We start from the raw sequence: 15,607 nt of genomic DNA, 5'->3' as shown, positions 1-15,607 counted from the left end.
CAGTCATGCAGGATTGTTGGAATTGAATTTCTGGAGGTATTTCTGGAATTTTGTATGCAAACAGAAAGTGTTCCCTCAGATATGTTCTGAATAGGCAGTGTGATTTTTTTTTTTTAAATGAATGTTTCTTTGTCTTCATTTATGAACCAGGAAAGGTGCAGTCTCGTAGTCTGTCTTCTCTAGGTCACCTAATAACTCTTATATCTTTATCCTGTCCTTTTTTATTCTCCTCCCAAGTGACAATCACTGTCTTTCCTCTATGTCGCTTTTTGTGAAAATGTTCTCCAGGCCCTTAGTCCTCTTCAGTGCCCTTCTCTGACTTTGTAGCTCTGCTTTAAATGTGCTGGTGGGTGAAAACAGGGGAGAATATGAGACTTGCAAACATCCACTCATTTTCTCATGAGCCCTTGTAGATTTGCTATCTTTTTGCCCACGTCTGTGCATGACTAAAGGACAGCTGCCTGTTCCAGTGTGTGGTTCATCTTCTGAAGCCATACAGTTAACTCTGCTCTGTGAATTGTAGCAGGTATTTCTGTGTTTGTTTTTTTTTTCTCAGTACATGTTATATATTTATCTGTAGGTAGGTCTCTGCCTGGAGACTTTACCATGCTATACATCTGTTCAGAGGCTGGTGTCTGAGCTTTGATGGTTGCAGGGGCTTTGCTTGCCAAGGCCGGGCTCTGGTGGGTACCTGGTGGTTGCTGCTGTGGTGTGCAATAGCCCTTCTCTCTGACAGCACCAAAAATCCGTGCTGTTCTGCACTGACTGTCAGATATTCCTAAGAAAAGCAGTGTGGTTGTGCTAGCCCATATAACCCAGAGCAGCAGAGCAGGTTGGGGGGGCTGCATGTGGGCCACTCTATGCAAACAATGCTGCTTTGCTGTCCAGAGCAGCACTGACCAGCAGCTCTTTTGGGTGGGGGAGGATTGAAACAGCTTCTGGCAGCACAAAATGCTTTGAGAAGCAATTGCAAAGGATGCTGTAGGTCTTGTAACACCTTCTGATTCAAATATGTTAAAATGTTTATTTATGTGTATGGAAGGGAAATTGTATTAAAAAGTGTATTTGTCTAGAATGCTTTTAATGTTAATGGTAGTGGAAGAGAAGATGGGTAAGGTTTTTTACCTTCTCCTTCCAGTAATCATTCTTGCTATGAATAGCTATACATCAATTCATGAATTTCTGTCTGAGTGAGGTCCCAGGGCTATATGAGATGGGAGTATCTCATGCTTCTTTTTAAAAGATTACGGTTAATTTATTGCATGTTTGTTGTGGATAAGAAAAAGCTATTTACCCACCTAGACTTTTCCTTTCCTGGCTTTCATAAAAGAGACATGTACTTCTTGCTGAAGAAGTACAGATCAGAAGAGATTTGTCTTTTTAATGAATTGATTTAAATCAAAATGCAGGCCATTACATGAGTTCCTGAATTCTGGAAACTCTAGCATTATGTTGGGTGTTTCTTTGCCATCAGACTTTGACTTCAAACTGCAATTATTTTTCACAAGATGAAGAATGAAGTCTGTTGCCTGTTATGAATAATAGAGTATGGTAATATCACAGCTATATATGCAAACTCTGCAGACTGGCAGCACAGCTGCTAAACGTTAAGTTTTAAAAATATGTGCAATCTGTTGTCAACAGAATTAAAACCAGGAACATTGCATGGTTTGTTTTGTAGGGAAATTTAGTGATGAATTGTTCTACATTTTGACCTTTAAAGTTTTTTTTTTTTTAGTCTCAGCACCTTGGAGTGAACTGGGGAGATTCTCAAATTAAGACATGGAATTCTGATGGCTACCCTGACATTTCCTAGGCCTGGCTTGATACCTGGTCTTGATTAATTTTCTAGTGTTCCTGCACTGCCAAGCTGGAGAGGCTCATATGCTGCACAGCTGCACTTGAAGTGACTGTACTGTAAACCTCATCCAATTAAAAGGTGAATCCTGTTCTGGTAGTGGGAAGTTGTTTTACTGCTCCTCTCCCCTGATATGGATGTGAGTGGAAGTGTTGAAGGGAAGTGTTATCGCTGTTGCTTTTGTAGCTTATCTTCCATCTTCATATACAAAAAAGTGAGAAATGCAGCCTGCCCAGCTGTCTGAGAGCGAGGGTGACTTGGCAAGATAAACCTTTACTGGCTGTAATGGGCCTGAGTACAGGCGATCATTCAGCCCTTCACTACCATCTGGTAGTGTCCTGGTTTGAACCACAAGCAGCAGGAGAAATAAGGTGGAAATACAGCAAAGAGCAGCAGTCCCTCACTTTGGTGCTGAGAAGGGAATAATGCACACTCAGGACATATTCTCCTCTCTTCTTCCTGACTGTGGAGTGGGAGGGTTAAGAGGGAGCAACCTAGGAATGTGAGAAAGGAGTAAATGTGAAGAGTATAGAACATTGAGGTTTACTGTCCCTCATCAAAACAGTCTTTGAAGTCCTGCTGCTTGGGAAAAGGTGCAGACAGGCACTCCCAAAATGCCAGTTCCAGGGCGAGGGAGCCTGGCACTGCTGAGCAGCTCCTTGAGTGTTTCTGTGCACCATTCCTCTCGCCTGCAGAAAGAAATGCCAACACGAGCAGATCTCTGATTGTGTCTCTGCTGGCTGAGGGTCCCAGAACTGATTTATAGCCCTTGTTCAGCTTTCAGCGAGCAGCAAATGCATTGCTTAATTATTCATGGCAGATGTATTATTGCAGGAAATTAAGACATTGAGGAAACAAGTAAAAACTATTACTGAATAGAGCTATAAACAAGGTAAGGTGGAAAGGAATGCAGTAGAAAAGCTATCCAATGCTAAAAATCCCTCCTTCTCAGGAATGTTTCTCCCCTTTCCAAAAATAATTGTTTAAATTCCCAGATATGCAAGTGATTGTTCATAGTACATAATTAAATATTCTATTAGCTAACAAGTTGGGTTTAATTTGCTGCATTTGTCATCTAAATTATCACATTTGTGAATGTGTGGAACCCTCTGTGGCTTCTTTCAGCATATCTACTTATGTAATGACCAAATTCTCTTTATGTCTTTGACTTCCCTGAAAAGTTTTGACATTTTAGTTGTGCAGGAAAATTTAGGTCAACCTTTGGCTTTCTATATCAAAGAAAGAGGTTTTGTGTTTTGTGTCCTGGAGGTATTGCTGTGCCTGGGGCAATGGTGTGCAGTGCAGCTGCAGGGAGTGTGACCCAAGGCCTGTCTGCTGGCACTGGATTTCCATTGTTTGAAACCCCTCTGCAGGCAGGCTCACCTGCTCTCTCAGGCAGCTCTCTTTCAGATGCTGCTGTAGCATTATTCAGATATTTATTTGTCTGTTTTGGTGGCCTGTGTCATGAAGCTGTTCTCTAACACTCTCACACAGAGGCCAGAGCTGTTGGCTTTGAGGAGCACCAGCACTTTCTTGGTCATCAGGTGGCATAGGAGGAGCCTGGTGTTTGATTGCTGTCTGTATGCATAGAAGGAGTTCCTCATTGTTGCTGCTCCAAGTTCCCATTAGCTTTAAACCTTGCACATTTCATAACAGTTTTTCAAATATGTAGTCAGTAACTGACCAAACTTCACTGAGAAGGAAGTGCTTTAAAGACAACCCTTTCAACTTCTCTTTCAAGAATAGAATTGTTAGCTTTATTATAAAAGTTATGGGGAGCATCTCTTAAGTTTTTGTGTAACCTCAGGCTTCTGAAAGTTTCCATTTCATTACTGTTCATAAGCTCATTGTTTTGATACATATGTAGTAACTTTGGAGCCCTTTTCTTTTTAATTTCAATTATGTAGTTTGAAATGTAATGATATTAGAAGTCTTGTTGTGGAGAATTCAGAGCAATTTTAAGGCAAGCAAACGAAATTTATGATAAAATAGCCGTGTGTAGTTCCATCCTTTGGCTTTTTGGTGATTGCAGATACGGGTGACAGAAGGAAAATACTCATAACTTGTCCTATAAGGTTAATTTTCCTGACTCTTGAAAGCATGGTCTATGTGCAGCACATGTGTGTATATAACACTTCATACAAATTGGGCAAGAAGGAGAACTTGCAGGAATCACATTCAACCACCAGCGCCGAGGGACGTGCTCCCAGTTGTGTTCTCGAACGCTTGCTGTTCTGTACACGTGCATCTCAGGATCGCCTAAACAGAGCTTTGCTTCCAGACCTAATCAGTTGGTTCTTGAGCCGTTTAGCTTTTTAATTACTCTTGTCAAAGTGAAAATTATGTGAAAGGACTTGACTGTGCAATTAGCTGCTGAACATTTTCTGCAGCAATAGTGGGAAAACAATACCAAGTCCCAGAATAGCAGTAGATACAACCGTAGGAACAAATCTGTTTCAGCAGAGAAAGAGATATTCTAGTAACTAATCTGAATGAGAGATAATTTATTTTTTAAATATGCATATATTCACAGATGTGAGCAGAAAAGGCTGTTTGTATGAGAAAAGCCTGGCCCCAGCAGAATGCCAGGTTAGTTATCACTTGCTGATTTCTGTCTGATTTGAGGGCCCTGCTTTTCATGGGCAGAGGCTGCAGCTCTGTCCTTGGTCAGGGATGAGCATGTTGGAAGAAGTGACTCTTTGACCTCCAGACTGCTGGGGGCTAAATTTTAGAAAAAAAGAATTCACCTTTCCTCTGCTGCAGCCATGGGAGAGTGCACAGTGTGTTTCTTCTGTGGACAGCAAGCGCCTATTTAGTGTTCATTTGGTGATCTATAGATCATCTGCTCAGACAAATTATATGTCTCCACAGCTTCACACTGAACTAATCTGGGCATTCAAAAAATAAATAAATGAGGCAGTGTTTATAAAGAGCTTCCATCTAGTGAAGTGGAGCAGTTGGAGCCTGATAAATGAATTCCGTTTGAACCCCCTGGCTGTGTGTTCACCGCTCCCCTCTGCCGAGCTCTGTCATCCAGGACAGCCCTTGCTGGAACACACCGTCCATTGCTGTCAGCTTTTCCTGGGGCCACGGGCCACCATGGTGAGGATGGGACATCTACCACCTTGGCTGGTTCATGGCCCCAGTGCAGAAGCCAGAGCTTGCCCAGGATATCCCTGCCACTGCTGGTACATCCCAGGAGCTGCATGATGCTCTCCTGGCTCTTCCATGTCCAGGACCAAAGTGCATAGGCAGATTTTGGGGAAGTATCATTTGGGGAAGGATCCATTCAGTGCTGGTGGTCCTCAGAAGTGTATCTCATTGGCCTTCACCAAGCTAAAGCAGTGTTTTTTACAAGTGAGATTGGAAACACAGGGTAGATTTACTGGGTGTTGAATTGCTGAGCTGCTGGAACAGAGCTGAGTCACTGCATTCTGACTGACTGAGCCCACACTCCTTCCTTGAGAACAACGCAGTGAGGGCAGCTGAACAAATCCTGGTACTCGTCCTCCTGTGTTTGGAAATGCTTAATAGATTTGGAGGCTCAGAATTTTAATGCAGTTCTTTTCTGTATTGACAGAGGTCTTTGAAGCCACTCGAATGCTTTACTAAGCATACATATGAGAATTTAGGTTCTTTGTGTCAGTGCGCTTGATGGTTTCCGATCTTCATTAGGCTGTGTACCAGAAGGTCAGTGTGCATGCACAACCACATGCCTAAAGTAACTTACTCTCCTGCCTTTTAGCACCTGCTGCACATGGAGGTGTTACTAGAAAAGGAAATTGTATCTTTTGAATAGTGAAAAACAAAATTTTGCTCAAGACACAATGTTTTTTACAAGGATTCAAGTTCCAGGACCATACACGAGTAGGATTTTATTTTTGTTTGTCCAGGAGGTGATGAGGGCAAAACCAGCAGTAGCAAGACATCCATTCTTTGTGAAGATTTGAAAGCAGGTGAAAGGGCTCAGAAACCAGAGGGATGCTTTTATTATGTCTCAGATAGTCAGCACACCAACATCTGGTTTTGGATTATAGCTAGAGGCAGCAAGATATGAGTATAGAAAGTTATTTTTAATTATGTATAATGCATTGTCTGGGTATGTGTGTAAGCTGGCTGCAGTGAAATCAAGGGAGCCAACACATTTTAAGCTTAATTGTATTTTTTGAACAATCTGAAAACAGTAATTATATGATAGCAGCTCCCTTTTGTGTGTAATACCTATTTAATTCAGTGCTTGAGACAGAAGGGCTTTGGCAGGGAATGGTCTGTGTGCAGGGAAGGACACAGGTACTCTGAATTGCCAGTTTTTCTTGGTGAAGAAGCTGGAAGGAGTGTGCTGTGACTCTGGGAGGGAAAAGTCTCATAGTTAAAGCAGTTTTTGATGTCTCGGAGGTTTGAATTTCAGAAGGCATGGATCTGCCTGTAATTGTCAAAGAGCAGTAAATTTTTTTAAAAAGTAGTGACATGTAACCTAAATGCAGAAGATATTGCTATTCCTCTTACACCATGAGAACATTTACTGGCAGGACAAAACTGCCATCAGTTTTTGGAGTACAAGGAGTTCCAGATTGTCTCCAGCGCTTGCTGCTGTGTGAATGTCAGTGCTGAGGTGTGTATTGCAAGTCACTTGGAAGAACAGTGAAGAGCTGCATTCTGTCCTGAGACTTGATTAAAATTATGGAGAGTTTGAGACTAGGCTGTATCAAGTTTTAAAGCTGCAAAAAGGGTGAGTAGGAGGGAAAAACTGCATTTGCTTGGGGAAACTTGCATACCTTTTCTCAACATGTTTGCAGATGGATCACCTTACAGGTATGTGAGAAGGATTTGCATTTTAGAGCCCTGAAAAGTGCTTGAGAAATGCTCATCTCCTGTCTTCACTTCCCTCCTCCCCTTTGCTTCTTGTCATTTAACATTTTTGAAGTTCTTTGGGTAGTTACATTTTTGTCTCTGTAATAATTATCAAATTATAAATTATTTTTATAAGCAAGCCCTCTTGACTGTGGATAAGCAATCTTCATAAATTATTTGGTGGGATACTTAATTTGAAGTTTCTTCATTGCTTATGACAAGATGTTTCTGCTGCTGTCACAGTTGATGACTCATAGCTCAAGTGAAGTGCTTAGCACTTCAGAAAAGTTGTAACACAAGCAGTCCTACTCAAAGTCTTTTCATTTATAAAAAGAAAGAAAAGGAGAGAAAAAGCTGTGGTGGGCTGTGCTGAAATGGTATATGAGTCTGGTGTGCAGGACTGGCTCCAAAACCTGGAGAGGGTGGCAGGGGCCATTCACTGATACTGAGTCAGAGAAGAAGCTGAGGTAACACATGTTCTGAAATCCTTTATTTTCTACTAAGCACATTTCAGCATAACAGTCAGGGGAGTTTGTGAGTCTGCTAACTTTTGTATGTATGTGGGAACGGGGCGCTCCCTGCAATCCCATATGATTTAGGGGATTCTGCTCTACCAGCTGGCCTCATAGCACTGATTGCATGTTCTTGATTCAGCCATGGGGGTTCTGGGTAGGTGATTAGAAGGAACTGGAAAATGGAAGAGGCTTTAGACTGGTTGAAGGAAAAAAGTGCAAGGTGGGGTATTGAAGTACTGGCACCATTTGGTTCTGGCTGATGCTGTGCTCAGTCTATGTGGCTGTGTTGGAGCAAAAAGGGACCCCTGTTAAAATTTCACAGACACAAACCTCAGACCTTTTAGGGGCTGGAGGAGGAGGTAGCCGGCTGTCGAAATTCCTGCTGTTTTGCCATTACTGATGTTTTTCTTTTTAGAAGCTTCCATGAGGAAATCTGACAGATGGCAACAAAGGGAAAGGTACAAACAGGCACTCCTGCAATATAAACGTTGGGCTTTAACTGTTTAAAGTTAAAGTGAAGTGTTTAAAACACTTGTAAGAATTTGGGCAGAACTACACAGGCATGTTACAGCAGTTAGGTGAAATTTCAGAAAAAATAGCAGTGACAGTTGTTTTTTCCCCAGCCAAGCTGAATTCCAAGGATGCCACTGAGAGCAGCTGCATGCACTGAATATTGATGGGCAGCTGGTACAGGTCCTGCACCCCCACCAACTTCCTTTGTGTTTCAGGAAAACTCTCCTGATCTTATTTCAGCCATCACATTATAGGAGTGCATTTGCAGCTGTACAAGTTCAGTGAAAAGAAACAAAATCAAGAATGAGCCAGAAGAGTATAAGGAAGCAGGGTGGAATCTGGCTGGTTTTGGCAAGTGGTATCTGGGGGCTCTGTACTGTCAACCAGTTGGGATTAGGACAAATTCACTTGTTTCAAATGATTATTCCAGGTTTTGGTAGGGTTTTAGCTCTTTGACTACTCTTGTCCTCATGGAGGATGGAAGAGACTGGGAAATTGAAAAGTTTGTTACTGCAGCTGGATAAGGTAAATATAAGTGGTGGAAATTTTAGAAAAATTGAGGAGTTCATAATGTGGGCTGTTTATAGGCTTCTGTCTTTTAAATGGAAAGTGTTGTTGTAGCTGTTGTGTGTTTGGAAGCACTTAAGGTTTGAGTGGACCATAAAAATGCATGCAGATGTTCTTCCTTCTTGACTCTGAGCATTCAGGTTATTCAAACCACTGCAGTGGCTTTCTTCAGAAACTGTTTTATGGGGTTCTCCGCAATATTTTAAAACCAAAACAAGATTTTCATGCCAGTGTTTAACCTTTCCTGGAGACAGCATGTAAAAAACCATTCCAGTGTGTTTCTGTATATATAAATGGCACTGTTGACACTGTAAAGAGAAGCCTTTTTAGTCAAAAGCAAAAGTGGAAGGGTGGGCTGCTGTCCCTCCACATCACTGCCTGATCTCTGAGTGCTGGGTTTCTTAACCCCAGCCTGGTGCTGCTTCTGTGGAAGGTGTGACTTCAAGCTGAACTTTTGCTGGTTTTGACTGGGGGGTGTTTGTTTGGAAGTCCGTGAGGTTCTATTGAACACAAACTCAATTTAGACCTCCTAGGGACCTTCTTTATTGCCTGTTGCACATTTGCCTGAAATGCTGACAGAGAAACTAATGCTCTTTTTTAATATTAAAGAACAATAACAGCTTATTTTACACTGAGTAAGAAAGAGGCTTTAGCAGTGATGTACTTCAGTGAAATAACGAAGATATTTCTGTGAGCTGCTCTACATCAAAGCTTTATGAAGCAGGATTTCTCTGCCACAATGTGACCTCTGCAGTGCTTCAAAGTGCTGGTTCTTTACACATCAGCCAGGTCCATGTTTTTACTTTGACTAGTGGTATTCCTGCTTAAACCACAAAAAGGACTTTTATCTAAGCACTTTCTGGGAAAACTTTTCTTTAGGCATGTGGACTTTAAGAATCAAATGCCACAAATGTTCTCTCAGTTGCCATATGAGCATACTTGGCATAGAGAGAAGGACCTTGAATACAAGGGAGCTTCTTAGGGAAGAAATTCCCTCTTCTGGTGATTTCTGCAAAACTGAATGCATGTCCTTTCAGTGGCATTAGTTTTTGCTCTTTTGGAGTTGTAGCATGTGAACTTGAGTGGTTTTGATGTACTGCTGATGTTTTAGCACTCACACTCATCAAGAAGCTCTGTCTCATTTGAACATACGAGCTTTATTTCTGCACATCGTGTCATGGAAAGTGAGAGTAATTTATTGTCTCTGTTAATGGGATGTGAGATGTAGATCAAAGTTCTCTTGAAACCCATAACAGCCAGCCCTTTATCAGTTGATGTTGACCAATATCAGCCATTTTCCCTACAGGAAATGAAAATGTTCCATCATTAGGCTGGGTGCGTAATCGGGTTTCCTTCACATTGCTCCCTTATCTCCATATTTCCATCATGTGTTACTTTGCACTCGAGGCTACTTGCACACTATATGGCTTGGGTTTTAACATAACCTGCAGACCTGTTTGTTTCCTGTGGATTTTTACACATGGATAACTTCCAAAAAGCCGGGTTCAACCCATCAGGCTCAGAAGCTGTTCTGTTTTGGTTGGGATTCCCCTTGCAGCGGACTGCATGGTGGGATACCCTTCTCCACGAGGCCTTGGGAACTTCTTCCCTCATTGCCCTTTCCCAGGCAGGGCTCAAGGCACATGCCCATGGTACATACAGTTCCTTGTATCAAACACAGATAAACCCATTGGTAGCCCATCTGTTTTCTTCCTTGAGGAAAGTAGATGAAAACCAGGACTGTCAGTTCAAGTGATCTATCTTTGTACAGACCTGTTTTCTTCTCAGAAAAGCCACAAAGAGCCTCTGAAAGCAGATGTGGCTTAGGTGTCACTGCTCCATCTGGATGTGCAGACAGTTTTGGATTCTACTTCCCACTCTGCTTTTGGCTTGCTGGGAGGAGGAAGGACTTGGCAAGGATGCTTGTAGTGACACAGACTGTCCTTCCAGTCATGGGAATTAAAATGCCTCAGCATTTATGGAGGAAGGTAGTTAACAAGGCTAGTTACAGTTAGTCTCCTTATGCTGATTTCCTTATTTTTAGGTTTGTTTTCAGCTATTGCTAATGAATTTAAGAAACAGATGAGTAATTTTTGCTTTAATTAAGAGTAATCTTGTGATTTGAAGTAATATGTTATTTTTTGCAGTGGTTTTTTTCAGCTTTAAAAGCTGATATGGAGAAAAAGCAGCTCAATAGACCATTTAATGAAGGGTAAAAATTATCAGGTCATGCATTCTCTCCTTGTATTGTTCGACCATAACATAACATAATATATATTCTGTCATTATTCCCACCCCATCCATTAGCCATCACAGTTCAGAAATAAACAAATTACCTGCTCCCTTCTCCATTAAATGTAATTTTATAAACTGCATTATAACAAAGCTAACTGAGCTATAAGTAGAGAAAAAAATCCTTAGTTTTCAATGTAAATGGCATAAATTTGGTTGTGCAGAGAGGATGTGTGGGAAGGTATTGTTGCTGTAAGGGTAGTAGATGAATAAATTTTAAAAAAATTAAAGAACTGTTTTGAAATTCAGTAGTTGCAATCAAGAAGTAAATTTTTTTGAGAGGGGAAATGGAAATGCTTCTGATCTTAGAGGTGCATACTGAAAAGCAAGAGTCAAAAAATCACAGTTTGCAGACAGATGAAAAATAGACGGGGGAAACTTTTTCATGGTGAGAGTGGTTCCCAGTTCTAACAAGGAACAAGAGAGGCTTGGGAGTCTTCATTTGTGGAGTTACTCAAAGTTTAGCAGGACAAGGTCCTGAGATACCTTTCTTTAAACTTTAAACACCACTTTAAAGTTAGTATTTTTCTGAGCAGGAGGTTATATTAGCTGACCTGCACATGTCCCTTCCAACTTAAATTATTCACTGCTTTGTGCAAGAGACTTAGACAGTTCATTTAAGAAATTTGGGACACACATTTGTTGGTGCTGTGAGCTTCTGTATGGATCTACTCAGAGCACATTGCATCCGGGTGGGGGTGATGTATTTCCATGATAACTTGTTTGCAGTTTCTGGGGACACGTGTGTGAAAAGAGCAGCAAAAATCAAGCTTTATATCTATGAAAGTAGTACTGAATAGAATGACCTTAAATTTTACCTCTGTTCAGTGTTGTCTTCCTTTTCGGCTGGGGAGCAGGGGAGATGCTCCTCTTCTTTCTAAGCTTTTTGACTGCATTTCTGTTTTATGGGGATGGTGAAAGCTGGGGCATAACATTATTCAGTACAGCATGGGGTGTGCTGTAAATGAGTTTGGATCTCTCCTTTCTGGGTTTTGAATTATTTATAGATCAGCCTCTGCATAATTGCTTTTGAATACTAGCAACTAGTCATGTTTGCCATAAAAATAGAAAATGCATATTTCAGACAATTTCTTTAGAAGTGTTTTCTCTTTTTTCTTTTGGTGTCCCTGTCATTCTGAACTTAGGTAGACCCCATCTCCTCCTCAGTCTGCATTGAAGTGATAGCTTCTTTCCAGAGTTAGCCTCCAGCACTGTTGGGATACCCATGGCCCTGAGCTGGCCTCAAAAGTGTTGTTTCTTGTCCCACATCCCAAAACCATTGTGAAATACAGTCTTCTGGTGCCCTCTTGGGCATCCTTGTCTTTGGTGATCCAGTGCTTTCTCCTGACTGCCGGTGCCAGGTTTTGTAGCAATACCATGAGCTGGCACTGCTTCCAGTGGTGGGGGTATCATCTGGCCCCAGTATTTCTGCTCTTATTTGAGTCACCCTGAAGTAGAAGTTTTCCGCTTTCATGCTGATCTGATTCTCTCAGCATAGATGCATGTGTGTAAAAATTCAGTCTTGGAGAATATTGGAGCAAATTTGGGGAAAAAACTGATCTGAGGTGGTAGCCAACAGTTCAAGTGAGAGCTGTTGGGAAGGTTGAAGTTACTGCGCTTCAAGTGAGAGCTGTAAGGAAGGTTGAGGTTACTGCTGAGTGTTTGCTAATTAGGAAGGGAGGGAAGTGCTTTGCCACAGAGTGACTGAAAAGCTTCAGACCTGCTTCTGTATATCCATAATGCCCATTGTTGTGACGGAACACTTTGGAGTGCTTGTGCTTCCAAGGCACTGAGCTGAGTCGTTGTGCCACTTGTGTCCTCCTGACTGATCAGTTTTGTTTCTGTAATTGGCAGGCAGTGATGAATGTAGTCCTTGAGCAAGTTGCTCTTGGTTTTCCTGTGTTAAAAAAACATCAAGTGGACATGTTAAATAATGCCCTCGCCTTCTGTTCTGTAGTTTTGAAAGTAACAGCCAATGTATAGTGAGTGAGTTGGGTGGCTTTTGGTCTTTCAGCAGCCTATTTCCTATAGGGAAGGCATGAGAGCTTCTCTGCTAATTCTCTGCTATTATTGTATTTCTATAAAAATATAGGATTCATTTTTAAATCCCTCTCCCTACCTCTAGCCCAGGTCCCTAGCCCTATGTGTGTTTTCTGTGTTGGGAAGGGACTGGCTGTGGAGACTGTCACCATCGGCCTAAAGCTCAGGTGTCTGCAGTGATTAGATGTGGGACCTGATTATCATTTCAGGGGCAGAAGACAATCAACATTACACCTAATTACAAATGTGCTTGTTTAATCTGTTAACGTTTCTTGTTTGACCTGTGTCATGCCTGATCTTTCGAACCCATGTAAATGGTGTTGAGGATTGCTGCCTCCTGCTCACTGTGCCTTGCTGCCCAAGTGTCTTGCCTGCGTGAATCTGAGTCAGTCCTCTCTTTTTCAGATTGAGGTTAAATCCATTTAAGGTAAACAGATTAACACATTTTCCCATGTCTAACGTGAGAGCAGCGAGTCTGTCATTTCCCTAAAAGCATTACATGCGACAGGTCCCAGATGCTGAGCTTTTCTGGGCAGCTGTGTTATTTGCTTGACTGGATGGGTTTTACAGCTGGTGTCCGGCTGTTCTTTGTTATGTTTATCTGCAGTCTCTGGGGCTAATCAGATTAGCAGATAGCATAATCTTGCTAAATATCTGATTCCCTTCTGAGCCCCTGGGTGTCGGCTTTGCTGGTCCTTGTGGTTTCTGTGGGGGTTGGTGGAGGTCACTCGGAGGCGGCAGCTGCGTCTCACTGCTCCTGCACTCGAGTCCAGCTTGGGCTTGTTTTGGCAATTTCTGTTACAGCTTTGTGCAGTCAGTGTGTATGTGAAGATAAAGTCAGCTAAAAGGAATTAGCTTGGATGATAGACCTGAGGATGTGTCCTTGTTCCACATTTTTCCACATTTTTAAGTTTTTTACTGTAGGTTCTTTGACATAAGTTCCTGTTGCTCACTTGTGAGACAGAGGCTCTTGGGTTTCCAGGAACAATGCAGGTGGCTTGGCCTGTTGGAAATGGCAGTTGGACCCATGTCCCTGCCTTCTCCACCCTGCAGAGCCTTGGTGTGGGCTGCCCCCATTACTGGACATGGCTATAAAGATGTCACAGAGAGTAGGGCTGGGACAAGTCTGCTGGTGGGTTGCGACAGAGCTCAGTTCTAAAGTGTGTTTGATGGGAAGAGGGAAACAAGTGGAGATGAGAGAAAAGAGAAATACAAAATCCACTCTACAGCCAGAAATTGGAGGTGTTGGCGTGTTTGACTCGTCTGCAGCATGCCATGTACTGAAACAGAGCACAGCACAGCTTGGCCTGAAAAAAATGGTTTTAGTGACTGTAAGAAGAATCAGTGTGGCAGTGCTGTGTGTGTGTTTTTAAAGCACATCCAACACATGCAGTGAGAGTATTTAGAATGTTATTCCTTCCATATAAAATAGCTTTGATTTTTTTTCATTTTTGAAGAAGTGTGTCATGCTATTAATATAGCTTAGAGCTCTATACAGATTGAACCTCTGTGTTTTTTTTTAAAAAAGTTTTGGCTACCAGAGTCTAAAGTTGCAAAAGCCCGGTTTGTAGTGGTAAATGGTTTTTAGCTGGAAAGTTTTGCTGAATGTATCCTGTACTACCTACTTCTGCCCTCTTTGCAGCAAGTACACAGAGCCCCCACATTTGCTGCAGAGTTATCTGAAGTGGGAAAAAGCTCACCAGTGTTGATAATTCATGATGACACTCAGGTAAACCCAGTGTGGATTGCTGACTTAAGGAGCACTGCTATTAAACAGACTTTACCTGCTGTCATCTCCCCTTGAAACAATGCCAGCTTTGTTGTTGGTGGATGTAACTTATATAGTTTGAAGTCTTTTACGGGATCTTAGAGTTTGTTAGGTTTTTTTGATTGTATAGAGGACCACAGCTGACTCTCTAGCCCTTTCCTAAAGCCTCAGTGCTTTCCAGAAATGAAGGAGGGTCCTAATGCTGGTGTCAGGCTCTAGTTCTGTGAGTCCTCAGTACAGACTGATGCTGGTTCTCTTGGAGCAGCAGCAGGATCTTGCCTATCTGTGCGGGCTTCTGCCAGCTTAGAAGAAACTCCAGTGTCTCTCACAGATGCAAGGATTCTTTTCTTCTTTGTCCCTGGTAGCCTTAGGAATGTCTTTATGGGGCTTAAACAGAGAATTGAACACTGGGAGAAACAGAAATAGGTGATGGAAAGCTCTGGGTAGAAAAAGTATGGGGTTTATGGACTTCCTAATGCTGTCAGGTGTTTCCAGTCATGCTGCCTCCAGCACCAGAGCTTTTTTAAATCCATATTTATGAACCTTCATTGTGTAACAGTAGTAGGAGAAAAATCAGCAAGCCTAGCGAGATCTCCTGAAGGAGGATAGAATTTTCATACTCAGGACCTCTCCACACAAGGTGCAAGGGGCACTTCATGATGCACATACCCCATACATATTTATTTAAACACTTCAGCTACTCCAGCCTGCAGTTTCTGTAGGAGCCCCACTGTTATGGCTTGCTGGAGTTTGCTGTTTTATCCTTCCACAGTGCCAAGACTGATCTTCACAGCACAGATCTCTGACCTAAATGGTTGCCATTTAAATTGAACTTCATTTTTAAGCATCTGTAATTTTGGGGACAGATGATTGTTGTTGATTAAAAGGGTTTCCAATACTGTAATATATTCCTGAACTGGCAGTAAGTGCTGAGTTCCTTCCTTACAAAAGTGTTTAATGAGCTGGAGAGAAGGTTCAGGGTTTCAGAGGCAGCAGAGTGGAGAGGAGGCACTTGCCCTGCCCTGATCAGCAGGACTCAGTTCCTGCTTCAAAGATCAGGCTTGATCTGTTCCAGGCTCCTCTGAATCAATTTTTTTGTTTATGTTCATTGAAACATAGTTTTTCCATCAACGAATGTAGGGGTACAAGTGGAGCAGTGCAATAACTTGGTTGTACATTGTAGTCACCAAAGTGCTTTTACTG

At 42.1% G+C, this 15,607-nt stretch overlaps 1 protein-coding gene across 7 annotated transcripts in view; it reads left to right on the top strand.

Moving 5' to 3' along the window:
* Positions 1–15,607, top strand: part of PTPRF (protein tyrosine phosphatase receptor type F) — a 375,952-nt gene that overhangs the window by 141,565 nt on the left and 218,780 nt on the right. Inside the window, exon 1 of one of the 7 annotated variants that reach the window (XM_059854011.1) lies at positions 1,921–1,939. The exons of the other annotated variants lie outside the window; for them this stretch is intronic. The gene's annotated coding sequence lies outside the window, so the exon portion shown is untranslated. Of the gene's footprint in view, positions 1–1,920; positions 1,940–15,607 lie in introns of those variants that run through there. 7 annotated transcript variants of the gene reach the window in all.

The sequence above is a fragment of the Haemorhous mexicanus genome, chromosome 9 (genome assembly GCF_027477595.1).
Source record: "Haemorhous mexicanus isolate bHaeMex1 chromosome 9, bHaeMex1.pri, whole genome shotgun sequence".
Lineage (NCBI taxonomy): Eukaryota > Metazoa > Chordata > Aves > Passeriformes > Fringillidae > Haemorhous > Haemorhous mexicanus.
This window is presented reverse-complemented; position numbering and strand designations above follow the sequence as displayed.